The 11,729-nt window shown below is 39.3% G+C and overlaps 1 protein-coding gene across 2 annotated transcripts in view; it reads left to right on the forward strand.

The window, feature by feature from the left end:
• The window catches only part of LSAMP (limbic system-associated membrane protein), a 640,116-nt gene that overhangs the window by 492,140 nt on the left and 136,247 nt on the right, over positions 1-11,729 (forward strand). The window lies entirely within an intron of this gene.

Here is an 11,729-nt window from a genome sequence, read left to right on the forward strand (position 1 = left end):
CTCCAGAAATTCTGTTTCTTTGTTACTAATGTTGTGGCCCCACCCCATAACAAAGAAACAGCCGGAGAATGAGGCCCAGAAATCAGGATTTTAAAAAGATTCCCAGGTGATTCTAATGTGCAGCCAAGGTTGAGAACCACTGTCCTAGAGGAAGTGCTCAAATAATAATAGTGAAAACAAAATATCTAATCCTCTGCCTGATCTGTAATAGGCAGATTATTAGGTGTTAATTATTTTCTTTTCGCTATAGAGCCACAAGGTTAAAAGGCTATATTTGGACTCTCAAAAATAAATCTGTAATTTTGACTGAATGAAGTTTCTTCTTAATTCAACATGCATCAGGCCCAACTGAAAAATGGACACAGCTGGTGTTGGAGTCACACCCCAGGCCACTAATTATCTAATTGACCACATAACTAACCCCTTTCTTCATTTTAAATTCTGTACTCTTAGACCCCAACACTACGCTAGACCTATCTTATGTCTTATTCAATAAAGGCTTGAGCAACTATATAGATCCGGCATCTAACCATTTAATTTGTGTGTACCTACTATATGTCAAGCATTGACCCTTCCAGGAATGCTGGTGTTTTAAAGATGACCACTGAAACAAAACTAACTTAATCAAAAGAGACTGAAATTAAGAGAAAATTTCAAGGAACACAGGGGCAGGAGTAGAAGGAATCTTGGCGCTTTCTAGTTATCTTGAAGTTTGCTACTTTTACTGCAGAGTGGTATCTTTGCTACCAAATTGAAGAAAAGAGCCCTATATATCTCAGGAGGACCATTTTTCTGCTTTGACAGTTTTTTGTAAAACAAATTCAGACTTTCATTGCACTTTTTAGTAGGAAAGGAATGTATAATCCACCTAGTCAACAGGTGAAATTTAAGATAATACAGTGGCTGATGGCTGAGCTTCTGCAGAACACTGAGTTATTTGACTCGCTGCCAAGATATCTTATGAACTATGCTAGAGGCCTAGAGCATGAATTTGTGCACAGGTGGGCTCCTGGGGGGGGCGGTACAGGATGCGATCGGCCCTCTGGGCAGGTGGATGCCCTTTGCAGGCTGGGGATCCGGATCCATCCAGCTGACATTTGCTCTGGTTGTTGAGAGCCACCTCGCAGCTGCCTTTATATCCTTTCTTTCTTCCGGAGCGTCTAGGGAGGGGAAGTGGCCATGGTGCCTGAGGCCAACTTCCAGAAGGCCAGTGGTGCTGTGGGGATCATGCCAGAGGTACTGGTCCATCAGTGCCTGGCCCGTTCTGTGGAGACTGGACCTGCAGGACTACTGAGGGAGGTAGTGGCTGCCGCCAGACTGGTGGGCCGCTGGGATGGGTCGCTCAGCTGAACGTCTACCCCTGGTGGTCAGTGCATGTCATTGCGACCATTTGTTCTAGTCATTCTGGTCATTCAGTCGCTTAGGCTTTTATATATATACTAGAAGCCCATTGCAGGAGGATTCCTGCAAGAATAGGGCTTCCTCGGGCCGATCGCACCACCAAGCCCCTCCGCCCAGGGCCTCAGATGGGGGTCCCGCCAGCCCAGGGCTGCACACGGGGATCCTGGCTGGGAGCGGGGCTTAGGCGGCACACGGGGGCCTGGATGGCAGCTCGCACTGGCCTACCCTGTCTGCAGTATGCAAATTAGCCACCATCTTTGTTGGCAGTTAATTTGCATATTCCACTGATTAGCCATTGGGAGGCATAGCGAAGGTACGGTCAATTACCATGTCTGTCTATTATTATATCAGATACTAGAGGCCTGTTGCATGAAGAGATTCATGCAATAGGCCTTCCCTTCTCCTGACTGCCAGCACTGGTTTTCCTCCGGCACCCAGGACCCCGGCCTTCGCTCCGGCCGGAGCCGCTTTCCGTCTTCCGTCTTCATGGCTCCAGCTCACCTTCATAGCCTTTTTCATAGCCTATGATATGTGGACAGGGGACATTGTTATCAATGTGTTCTCTTCATATCTGTATTGTGAGCTACTTAGGACTGTCTTCTTTTGTTTTTGCCAATTTCAAGAGCTCCGTGAGGTGTTTTATACTGGAGGTATTAAGTAAGGGCTTTTTGAATAAATTAATTATTGAACAAAAAAAGCAAATATGAATGCAAGGTGGAATCTAAAGTCAAAAGGACCAGGGATTCCAAAGTTCTTTCATTGGAATAAGAACTGTTTAGTATCCTTTCCTGGATTTTGTGTAATATATTATTCATTCATTCATTTTGTGAATCAATAAATATTTATTGAGTAGGTAGCACATGCCAGATACTTTTCTGCTCATGGGGAATACAATTTCAAACAAAACAAAAACTCTTTACTGCCTGCCCTCATAAGCACTCTAGTGTGAAGAGGTGTTGTGGGAAGGCAGATAATCAATTAGACATAATAAATACAATGTTAAAGCATATTATCAAATAGTACGAACACGGAACAATAAAAAACATGGAGCAGGATAATGGTCTCAGGAGTATGTACAGAAGACAAGGTTGCTGTTTCAAACACAGTTGTTAAGTCAGACACACTGAGAAGGTGAAATATGAGCAAAGACTTGAAACAGGGGACAGAAGGAGGCCAGTGGCCTTCCAGAGGAAGAGTACAGCCAAAGCCCTGGGGTAGGGGCATGCCCGGTGTGTTTGAAGAAGAGCAGGAAGGCCGGTGGCTGAAGTAAAGTAAGCAAAGGCAGGAGTAGCATGGGAGGGAAGAGAGGAGATGTAGTTAAAGGCCAGAGGAATGAATATCCCTTTCTTTAGGAATGAAATAATGTATGACCATGTTGAGGTAAGGTGGGGTAGCCCTCTTGTGGAAAAGAAGACTTCTGGGCTTTCCGGGAGTGGATGGTCCTGCAGCAAGCTGCTGTTTATGAGAGGCAGATAGAAGGAGAAAGGCACAGAAAGCAGGTTGCAAATGTTCACACAGATATCTTAATGCACATCTGTTATTTCAGAATGTGGTGAATATTTCAACAAGTCAGCTGTCATAGCCAGCTTCCCAGCAAGGTGTTTCACTCCAGTGCTCTCTAGTTCTTTCTTAGTTCCGCTGCCTTTTATGCCAGCTCTCTCCTCTTCTTCTTCAATATCCCCTGTCTAATATTCGTAGCTGGGAAGAGACTTCCATATGATGCATGTTTTTCCCCAAAGCACCCTCTAAAACAGTGGTTGGCCAACCTCTGCTTGAACATCTTCTCCATAAAGGGGGGTGCCATTTAATCCAACAATCAAATTGTCAACCAATCAATAATCACTTATCCATACATTTATCAATTCATTAATTTAATAAATATTTGTTGAATATGTGTTGTTACCCAGGCTTTCTTCTAAAAAAAATGTATGTACAGCAGGGAATAAGACAAAGTCACTATCCTTGTGGAACATATATGCCAGCGGCAAAGAGACCAATAACAGATAAACAGAATTTTAAGTAAGCAGTAAGTACAAAGAAGAGAAAGAAGACAAGGCAATAAGAAGTAATGGGAGATGGGCCTATTTTAGATCTGTGTAAGGGAGCAAAACTTTTAGGAGCCTTAAGAACAATGTCTTAGCCTGCTGGTGTTGATCAATGGCTGCACATCAATCCATGAACCAGGAGGTCACAGTTTGATTCCCGGTCAGGGCACATGCCCAGGTTGTGGGCTTGATCCCTAGTTGGGGGTGTGTGAGAAGCAATCAATGCTGTGTTCAGTATTGATGTGTCTATTCTTCTCTTCCTCTTCCTTCCTCTCTATGATATCAATAAAAACATACTTTTTAAAAGAGAACAATGTCCTAGGCAGAGAGAACAGCAAGTGCTATTCAGAGTCAAGGTCCAAAGTCAAGATATTAATATGGTCTTAGTATGTGCCAGGACTTGTATGTCATAGTAGGATCATGGTTCTTGATTCCTAACGTACATCAGCACCCCTATAGAACAACAGTTCAGGACTCCAGAGGAACATAAACCTATAAGACCTCCTAAATGCAAATCTTTTAGTATACATATTTTTTTTCAAAAGGTTCCACTAGATATTTTACCAGGTTTGAGAACCAGCAGTGAACACAGTGAAAGTTTTCTCTGTCCTCATGGCACTGTGTAGGTGAGCTCTCAATGCTGGAGGCTTGTTTATGTATATGTTCTTTCAAAACCTATTATTCTGTGACTTCCTATTTTTTGACCTTAAGTCATCTGGGACTACAATGAAGTTCAATTTCACTTGCATATGGCAGTCCTTCAGGTAATTGAAGACAGCACTCTTTATTATTATTATTAACCCAGGTACATGCCCTTGACCTGGAATGAAACCCATGACCTCCATGACCGTTTGGTGCGTGGACAATGCTCTAAGCACTGAGCCACACTGGCTAAGACATGAAAACAATGCTTTTTATAATGGGTTACATTGATCCCTCTGTGTGAGAGATGTCAGATCCTTTACCATCCCAGTCACCCTCATCTAGACATGCTACAAATGCACACATTCTTTTCTAAGTGCAGTGCCCAGAAGGAACACAGCATTGCTTATGATCACACAGGCAGCATCTGTTCTTTTCAAGGCACTTGTTTTCCCCATTTCCTCATCCACCTCACACAATACTCAACACAATCCCTTGCAAGGTTTTCTTTTTAATGCACTCTAGTATGTATTGTGATTCTTCTCTGTTATTTTCTTTGTATCCTATGTACTTAATATTTATGTTATTTAGTTCTCTTTCATCTTTTTGCCCTTTAGACCTAACGTTCTCCTCAAATTGCATGGTTAAATTATTCTTTTTTGGCTTATAAAATTCCTCCCATTTATTTAGCCTCTTCTTTACCTGTTTTCCTACACTGTGCATATCAGCATCTTCTACCCAGTCATAAATAATATTATTCAGAAAAATGCTGATTGACCCAATTAGCTGGAATGCTAGATTACACAATCAGTGACATTCCACTTTTAGAATAAAAAGGGAAGTTTTAAATAAAGGAGATAATAATTGAGAGTTTAATTAAAAACTTTCAAGGTTTGTTTCAGGGTCAGTTCATAGCTATAATCCAAAATGTTTTCAGTGTCTTTGATCCATATTGTTGTACAGGTTTCAATTATCAAAACAAATCTAGTATTCTTCATGATCCCTAATACTTACCAAGGCAAGTGGGCCTTTCCCTAATGTTTGTGAGTCCTATAGCAAAAGTGTGAATGGAGACCCATACCCTAGTGTGTGTGTGTGTGTGTGTGTGTGTGTGTGTGTGTGTGTGTGTTAAATCTACAAATCAAGTTTTTAAAGAAATTATATCCACTCATTTATAAAACTATTTTGAAATAGCATGAAAACCAAGTTTGAATGGAAATTCCTGACTACCTCAGAATACCAGAAAGTGGTGGTGTTGAGAGCCGAATCCTACATCCTGGGTCATAGCCCATCCCTCTTCTCTTTTCACACTTGGCTTTGTCTCAGAGCACGTGCAGTTTTCTGAACACATGTGTAGACATCCTTGTCCCTCTGTTCAAGCTTCATAAACTTTTCCCATAAATAGTTATCCCTTGTCCACCCCCTAGGCCTAGGAATATAAACACCCAGGCCCACCTCCAAAGAATGGAATGAAATGCAGAGCCTGAGAGCCAAGTAGGAGTTATTTGCTAGGTGGGCAGAGATTTGGGATTCTCATAAACCTAGAGCATGGTCTAGATGGTTTTGGAGTAGATACTGATTGTGACAGGGCCTGTTCTATTGGTACCATGAATTCTTTTTTCATGGGGTAGATAATGGCAAGAGACAGGCCAGAACAGGGCCAGCTTAAGTGTAGGACCTGCATCAAGGGATTCCCTGGCCTGGATCTCAGTGAAGTATAGTATTAACAAGGAAAGAAGTAACAAAATGATATTGTCCTACTTCATCAGCCTGGGTAATATTCAGTGAAATAGTCTTTCAAAATCCCCTTCTATCCAAACCTGAAAAGAGCAATGTCTTCACTCTTCCTAAAAGGCTAAGTGGCTTTAGATAATTTGCTTCTCCTGTCCAGTAAATGAGAGGTCAATGTTTGGGAAATCTGTATAGTTCCATTTAGCTTCAACATTGTCTCCACCATTCTTATTCATTCACTTATCTATGACCATAAAGAACAAGTCCATTGACATTTCATTTTGCCTGACTTTTTAATCAAGACCAAAAAAATCAAATTAGGAAGAAACAAAACTTTTATTATCTCCTGCTAATGTGAAATTGAATTAGATTCCTAGGTATTCAGAGAAAGTAGCATGGTTACCCTATACAATTCAATGGCTAAACATTTGATAAGCACTCATGTGGGTCAACTTGCTTGGTACTAGACAGAAAAGAGAGAAGACAAGTGTCAGCAATAGAAACACAGATCATTTTAGGTAGTTCCTGAAGAAGTTGGAGACAGATAATGCGGAAACCTATTATAACACAATGTGATATGGGTTCAAATAAAAAGTGGAAAAAAAAGTACTATGATTATTTTAGAATAGGAAGGTTTTCTCTGGTGATTCATAATGAACATGGCATTACTTCTAGAAAACTGAGTAGGATTTTACTGAGTGGAAAAGGAAGGAAAGGCCTTTCAGGTGGAAGAAACAGTATAAGACATGGAAGCATGCTGTGTTCAGGAAATAGTATAAATTTTCACTAAACTAGAAGAAGATGGCTGGTATAATACTAACAGCCAATGAGATACATTGACCATATGCTATATAACAAAAAAAATGTGCCTAGCACTTCACATAGATTATCTCAATTAAAACTTACAGTGATATTAGGAAGATATCACTCTTGGAATAAGAAGTCCCAGTCCATGTTGCTCCACATAAGTAACAATTTAACAATGATATGTGGACCAAAATACTTCTATGAGAATTCCATAACCAATTTAAAAAACCTTCAGTACCCCAGGTGTGCACAAAGCCAAGAGCACTTTCGTTGAGATAAGTAAGAAGAGCAGTTTCACTTTATTTGCACCAGCCCTTCCCTCAAGGTGACACAACTTAGTACAAGGAGAGAATACATCACCACACAACTTCTCTCTCAATGAAATAATAACTAGTGTATGTATCCAATGTTCCAGATTTTTGATGAAGGGACTGGTTTCTGGGTTTATTCGGGGTTTTTTTGTTTTTTTTTTGTTTGTTTGTTTGTTTTTACATGGAGTGTTGATGGAACAGACATAGCTTTGAAATGACCAAGGGAGGAAATGACATAATAAATCTTCAGAAATTGTCCCTAAAGAAATGGAAATATATTAATCACCTGGAAAATAATTCAAAATAACAACCATAAAGTTGCTCTACTAGCTCAAGAAAACAATGTGTGGAATTGATAAGATATCAACAAAAAGGTAGGAAATATTAAAAAGAAACAAACAGATGTTTCGGAGCAGAAGAATAACTGAACTGAGAGATTAACTAGAGGGGTTCAAGAGCAGACTTGATCAAGCAGAAGAAAGAATCAGCAAATTTAAAGATTGGTCATTTAAATTATCCAATCAGAGGAATGAAAAGGGGAAAAAAAAGAAAAAGAATGAAGAGATCCTAAGGGACTTATAGTATACCAAAAACAGACCAATATATGCATTATGGGATTTCAGAAGAAGAAGAAAAAAAAAATCAGAAATCTTACTTAAAGAAATAATGACTGAGCCTGGCCAGTGTTGCTCAGTGGTTGAGTGCCAACACATAAACCAAAAGGTCACAAATTTGATTCCTGATCAGGGCACATGCTTAGGTTGCAGACTTGATGTCCAGTAGGGGGCATGCAGTAGACAACTGATTGATATTTCTCTCTCATCAATGTTTCTATCTCTCTATTCCTCTCCCTTCCTCTCTCTAAAAATCAATCAATAAAAAAACAAAACAAATGCAAAACATTAGCTTGCTTGTTGAGCATCAACCTATGAACTAGGAGGTCACTGTTCAATTCCTGATCAGGGCACAGGCCCAGGTTTTGGGCTTGGTCCCCAGTAGGGAGCATGCAGGAGGCAGCAAATCAATGATTCTCTCTCATCGTTGATGTTTCCATCTCTTTCCATCTCTCTTCCTCTCTGAAATCAATAAAAATATATTTTAAAAAATTTTTAAATAGGTAATAATGACTGAAAATTCCCCAAATCTGAGGAAGGAAATGGACACCCAGATTTAAGCAGACTTTACCCAAGAGGACTTTACCTACTCTCTGTATAGTAGAGGCCCTGTGCATGAAATTCATGCACGAGTGGTCCCCTTGGCCCAGTCTGCACCCTCTCTCCAATCTGGAACTCCTCAGGGGACGTCTGACTGCCACTGATCCCAGGGATCAGGCCTAAACCAGCAGTCGGACATCCCTCTCACAATCTGGAACCCCTGGCTCCCAACTGCTCACCTGCCTGCCTGCCTGATCGCCCCTAACTCCCTAACTGCTCCCCCTGCCAGTCTGATCACCCCTAACCGCCTCTGCCTGCCAGCCTGATCACCTCTAACTGCTCCCCCCACTGGCCTGGTCTCCCCTTACTGCCCCCCACTGGCCTGGTTACCCCTTAGTGCCCCCCTGCCAGCCTGGTCACCCCATGCAGCCTTCTGTTCAGTCATTTGGTCATTCCTTACTAACTCCGCTGCCAGCCTGGTCACCCCTGCAGCCTGCTGTTCAGTCGTTTGGTCATCCCTCACTAACCCCCCTGCCAGCCTTGTTGCCCCACACACCCTGCTGTTTGGTGGTCAGTCTGGTTGTTTCGGTTGAGACAGCCCCTGGCTTTTTATATATTAGGATATATCAAGGTACATTACATTCAAATTGCCAAAAGAGAGAATTTTGAAAGAAACAAAAGAAAAGCAACTGGTCATATACAAGGGTACTAACATAAGATTACAAGCAATTTCTCAACATAAACCTTGCAGGCCAAAGAAGAACAGAATGATGTGTTTAAAGTATTGAAAGAAAAAAAATGTTAACTAAGAATACTATGTCTGGAAAAACTACCTTTCAAAAAAAAAAAATTAAGGTGAATAAAGACTCTCCCAGAAAAACAAAACCTAATGAAATTCATCACTACTAAACTTACCTTATAATAAATGCTAAAGGGAGTTCTTCAAGTTGAAATGTAAGAATGCTAAACAGGAACATAAAAATATGTGAAAGTATAAAGTTGGCTGGTAAAGGTAAAAATATGGATAAATACAGAATATTGTAAGACTGTCATGGTGATTCATAATTACTTTTACTTCTGGTATAGAAGTTAAAAGGTAAAAGTATAAAAGACAACTATAACTATAAAAAGTTAATGGATATGCAATTCAAAAGATGCAATTTGTAATACAATAATACAAGGTTTATGTGGAGTAAGAGAAGCAAAAATATAGAGGATTTATTTGTAATTAAAGTTAAGTTGTTATCACCTAAAACAAATTGTTATAACTGCAAGATGTTTTATGTAAGCCCCATGGTAATCACAAGAAAATACCTATAGAAGATACACAATAGAAAATGATAAAGGAATTAAAGCATATCACTACCAAAAAAAATCAATGATTATCAGAGAATAAGCAATAGACTAAAAGGGGGACAATAAAGCTACAAGATACATAAAAAGCAATTTTAAAAATGGCAAAAGTAAGTTATTTGCCATCAATAATTATTTTAGCCGAAACCGGTTTGGCTCAGTGGATAGAGCGTCGGCCTGCGGACTGAAAGGTCCCAGGTTCGATTCCGGTCAAGGGCATGTACCTGGGTTGCGGGCACATCCCCAGTGGGAGATGTGCAGGAGACAGCTGATCAATGTTTCTCATTCATCGATGTTTCTAGCTCTCTATCTCTCTACCTTCCTCTCTGTAAAAAAATCAATAAAATATATTAAAAAAATAATTATTATTTTAAACGTAAATATATTAAACTGATCGAAACTCACAGAGTGGCTGAATGTTTAAAAACGCAACATCCAACTAAATGCTAGCTGTTAGAGACTCACTTTAGATTTAAGGATATACATACACTGAAAGTGATAGGATGGAAAGACATATTTTTTTGTAAATAAATGGCAACCAAAAGAGAGCAGGGGTAGCTATACTTATATTTAACAAAATAAACTTTAAGTTAGAAACTGTCAAAAGAGACAAAGAAGAGCATCATATTATGAGAAAAGTTAATTCACCAGGAAGTTATCATTATAAACCCATAAGCATCCAACATCAGAGCACCCAAATATATGAAGCAAACAATGATACACCTGAATGGAGAAATAGACAGCAGCACAATAAGAGAAGAGGATAACAATCCCCCCCCTTTCAATAATGGATAAAACATCCAGATAAATGGGGAAACAGAAGAACTCAATGACATTACAGATCAAATGACCTAATAGACACATAGACACATACAGAACATTTCACCCACAGAAGCAGAATGCACATTCTCATGTGCACAAGGAACATTCTCCAGGATAGCTCACATGTTAAATCACAAAACAAAGCTTAACAGTTTTTTTAATTGAATTTATTGTGGTGACATTGGTTAACCCTATATAATAAAGAGGTAATATGCAAATTAACCCTCACACCCTCACAAGAAGGCTGCCTACAACCAGGCTGTTATATTTTGTCAAATTCTTTTTCTGCATCGATTGATATGATTATTGATTTTTGTCTCTCAGTTTGTTTATGTGATGTATCACATTTATTGACTTGTGGATATTGTACCATCCTTGCATCCCTGGAATAAATCCCACTTGGTCATGGTGTATGATCTTTCTGATGTAATGCTGGGTCCAATTTGCTAGAATTTTGTTTAGAATTTTGGCGTCTATGTTCATGAGATATATTGGCCTGTCATTCCCTATTTCTTTGTATGATCTTTATCTGGTTTTGGGATTAGGGTAATGTTGGCTTCATACAAAGAATGAGCTTGGAAGTGTTCCTTCCTCTTGAATTTTTTGGAATAATCTGAGGAGGATAGATTTTAGTTCTTTTTTTGGTCCAGGGCAATTGTTTGTTGGAAGTTTTTGATTACTGCTTCAATTTCCTCCATAGTTATTGGCCTAGTCAGAATTTTTATTCTTCCTGGTTGAGTTTTGGAAGGTTGTATTTTTCTAGGAATATGTCTGTTTTTTCTAGATTGAACCTCTTTCATTTCTGATTTTGTTTATTTGGGTCCTCTCTCTTTGCTTCTTGGTGAGCCTGGCTAGAGGTTCATCAATCTTGTTTTTCCTTTCAAAGAACCAACTCTTGGTTTTGTTGACCTTTTGTATTGTTTTTTTTTTTTTTTTTAATCTCTATGTTGTTTATCTCTGCTCTGATCTTTATTGTTTCCTTCCTACTGCTTACAATGTGCTTTTCTAGTTGCTCTCTTTCTAACTCTTTGGGATGTAGGGTTAGATAATTTATTACCATTTTTTCATGTTTTTTGAGATAGGTCTGTAGAGCTATGAACTTCCCTCTCAAGACTGCTTTCACTGTGTCCCATAGATTTTGGATTGTTGTGTTTTCATTGTAGTTTGTTGCCATGATGCTTTTTATTTCTTCTTGGATCTCTTTGGTAACCAAATCATTATTTAATAACGTGCTATTTAGCCTCAAAGTGTTTGAATCTTTTATTGTTTTTATTGTAGTTGACTTCTAATAATTTGCCATTGTAATCTGAGAAGATGCTTGATTTGATTTCTATCCTCTTGAATTTGAAGAGACTTTGCCTGTGACCCAATATGTGGTCTATCTTTGAAAATGTCCCATGTGCACTTGAGGAGAATGTATATTCCGTAGCTTTGGGGTGAAATATTCTGAAGATGTAGGTTAA

This window comes from Myotis davidii, unplaced genomic scaffold (genome assembly GCF_000327345.1).
Source record: "Myotis davidii unplaced genomic scaffold, ASM32734v1 scaffold201, whole genome shotgun sequence".
Classification (NCBI taxonomy): domain Eukaryota; kingdom Metazoa; phylum Chordata; class Mammalia; order Chiroptera; family Vespertilionidae; genus Myotis; species Myotis davidii.